Source organism: Lolium perenne, chromosome 6, assembly GCF_019359855.2.
Source record: "Lolium perenne isolate Kyuss_39 chromosome 6, Kyuss_2.0, whole genome shotgun sequence".
Lineage (NCBI taxonomy): Eukaryota > Viridiplantae > Streptophyta > Magnoliopsida > Poales > Poaceae > Lolium > Lolium perenne.
Window position 1 is genome coordinate 203,656,927 of NC_067249.2, and position 3,456 is coordinate 203,660,382.

Consider the following 3,456-nt stretch of genomic DNA (forward strand, 5'->3'; position numbering starts at 1 on the left):
TGTCGGGGAGATCGAGACACGCTGCAAGGGGAGTCTCCACATCCCAATCTCTTTACTTTGTTTTTGTCTTGCTTTACTTTATTTACTACTTTGTTTGCTGCACTAAATCAAAACACACAAAAAAATTAGTTACTTGTTTTACTTTACTTAATATCATGCATGTTTTTATTTCACTAGTTAAGCATAATGGAAAACAACAAAAATATGAGAGATCTTTATGAACTTTATCTTGAATTAGGACATAATGTCTTTGAAGAGAGAATTAAAAAACCCATGGAACTTTATATGCATGCTAATGGGAATGTTATTACTATGAATGCTTTGAACACCATTGTTGCTAATGCTATGGAAAATTCTAAGCTTGGGGAAGCTGGCTTTGATGAGCATGATCTTTTTAGTCCCCCAAGCATTGAGGAGAAAATTTTCTTTTATGATTACAACTAGCTTGGTGGCCCGCGCATTTGCGCGCCTAGCTTCTTTATAATTAAGTTTTTTTTGTTCCAAGTGTACATTCTTGGTTTTTTGGTCGATTAAATTTACCATAATTGGCTGCTCAGCAACAAAAATCTACATACATTCAATGAACATACAACATATACAATGATGCTGCCTAGAGGTTAAAGGCTTGAAAACATAGCTGATTATCCTGGAGATAAGGTTCCCTTGAAGTTTACATCTTCTCAATCAAGAGGCAAGACTATACTTATTTCAGTCTCCATCTTACTGGTCCGGGTTTGCTAAAACTACCGTGCTCATATCTAATTGTGTCGCACTCTCTTATCTTAGTTGTTTCCCATTATCATGATCAAAATTTCTCCTAACCGTTTGCTTATTTTCTCTTTTGTTATCTCCATCTTTCCTCTTCTTTTAACATCCATGAATGTATATCTTGTGAATGCTCATGACTGAAATATCTCTAATTGTGTCCCAATCAATAACCTATCATATATAAATTGTTGCAACTCAGCTTCACCAGTGTGTACGTATATACGTTTGCCATTTAAAGAGCCAAAATTAAGGATTATGCAATTAGGAATATTACCATCATAGATCTTACCTGTACTTTTGTTTAACCTTAACACAGGTTATGGTATTTTCCCTGTCAACTTTAGTAAAGGAAGAACATCAGGAAAAACTTCAAAGTAATGCTCATCATTAAAAATACATGCTCACAATTCTCTAGAAAATCAATACCAATATCGATGTTGTACATAGTTTGCTTGCATGTTTGTCAACTAACTGAAATGGAAATAAACTGAGAAAATCTTGCAAGAATATGAAAATCCTAACCCGCATTTATTGGGGTGGGGTACTGCTGAGCCCCCGAAGATTTCTTTTCATCATTTTTTAGGAAGAATTGCACAAAAGTAGACAAATATGGCGATAAACCCACGAAGAGACCGAATCCAATCAGTACAGGAAAGCTTAGGGAGAATTACCGTTGATAGAAAGTATGGGAAAATAGTTGGTTGTATCTTTGTCGTGGCCTTTCAGTAATATGATCACATTTAGGACTTATGAGAGCATGATGTGCCCGAAAAACAAATCCAACCGTTTATAAACCTTGGAAGAAAATTTAATCAAATCACGGTCGGCATGTGAGGAAATAATCAATCAAATATGATGCCAAATAAAGAAATCACTCGCCCTTGTTCGTCCCTTCATGTTCAGAATCCTTCGTTTGCTCTGGTGTTTCAGCAGCTGCATCAAAGCCCCGCAGCACTAAGGATCACCACTGACAATGTATGGTTGCACGTATGCAGAGGAGTGTTGCCTCATAGCTAGCAGTGAACGTGTTTAGACCATAACTTGGTTTGTCTTGTTTAATCTGCAAGAGGGGGATGTAAGATAATGTATTGGCAGTGATGGCTGCTCTATCAATCAAAAGTTTTCTTTAAAGAAGATCACTAAATATCCTTGCTTAGATGTTGTGTTTCATACAGAAGAGTATTGATCCCTCAATATTTTGAATTTGAAGTAAATAAAAAAACAGATAACTTGAGATATTTGACCATTTTTCACATGAAACGAAATTATAGGGGCTGAATGGAGCAGCACATTGCACAAAGACCAGCATGCAATCACGTAAAAGCAAGTTTTTTTCCCTAAAAGCACAATTGATCTAAAATGCATCGCACCAGAACATCTATTTTGTGCTCTGGAAAAAATAAGCAAATGAAAAGATACCAAAAGAAAGTACTATTTATAGCTGATTTTGATCGTCTAAATTGATATTCACTCAGTTTTTGTCCCCTTTGGATTCATGCACGGGACGGTTTTGACGGCAGTAGTTCAGCAGTTCAACTGCATATACATACCGCATACGGCTCTAGCTGTTTATCTTGCACAATCAAAATTTCTATGTACGTTGAAAATAACATTGTGCATATCAGATGAAAACATACCTCAACATCAATATGCACATGCACGCACATATACCCTGATTTCCTGGCCAGTTGACGGATGCAGATCGCGGTCTGGCATCAGTAACTTCTCGTCCGGCAGTGCAAGATCGAGCAGGTCCCTATATATGTGAACACGTATCACACGATGCCCTGACGGCCATTGATCCGTGAATCCTATGCTGATTGCTGAGTATATAACTTTGTCTCCGCGTCTTCTGCAGTAGTGATTAGTGAACAAAGGGTGCATTGCAAGTAGGATGTATGTTTAACAGCTCACCACAATTCATGGAAGTGCTCCAAAGTCCAAATAAACCAATAAGGAACAGGGTTTCTCAGCACAGAAACTAAAAACGTACAGACCTATAAATTATGGTACTCCTATTCAATTTTACTGACATGAGTACTCTGGCTATAACTCTATTAGATCTATGAACACTAAATAATCATGAAAGATCACATTAGATGACTAATTAAGTTCAGTAAAGAAGAAAACACCAACCTCTGTACCATTGTCGCTACCTTCAAACCAAGCCTGAATTGGATACCTTTATCGATGCATTATCACCTCAAACAACCACGACACACATGAGAGCCACCTCCTTAGTCCACGGCATCATTTGGCGGCGTGGAAAATTCATGACCGAGGAGGGGAGCTTGAAGAAACATTGTCAAGACCTAGAGCCGCTGGTTGTCTCTATTTCTCTGTTCTGATTTCTTGGCCAGTTGACTAATGCAGATTATGCATCATGCTCATGCCCTGGCCGAGTCAGGGCGTGGCATGAGGAACTACGCGTCCGGCAGCGTAAGATCCAGTCCTGCCAGTTAACAGTGATGTAGCAACTCCGATCAGACGATATGCCTCCTATATTTGATGATAGCCACTTTGTTGAATTTGCTCCCACTACAACTAATAAAATTGATTATGCTTATGTGGAGAGTAATAATTTTATGCATGAGACTCATGATAAGAATGCTTTATGTGATAGTTATATTGTTGAGTTTGCTCATGATACTACTGAAAGTTATTATGAGAGAGGAAAATATGGTTGTA

At 37.9% G+C, this 3,456-nt stretch overlaps 1 long non-coding RNA gene across 1 annotated transcript; it reads right to left on the minus strand.

Moving 5' to 3' along the window:
- Positions 1-560: 560 nt before the first annotated feature.
- LOC127309363 (uncharacterized) lies at positions 561-3,232 on the minus strand. Its single transcript, XR_007857128.2, has 3 exons — positions 2,905-3,232; positions 2,406-2,620; positions 561-1,828 (listed from the first exon to the last, which is right to left on the minus strand). It is a non-coding gene; the product is annotated as an uncharacterized lncRNA (long non-coding RNA).
- Positions 3,233-3,456: the final 224 nt, after the last annotated feature.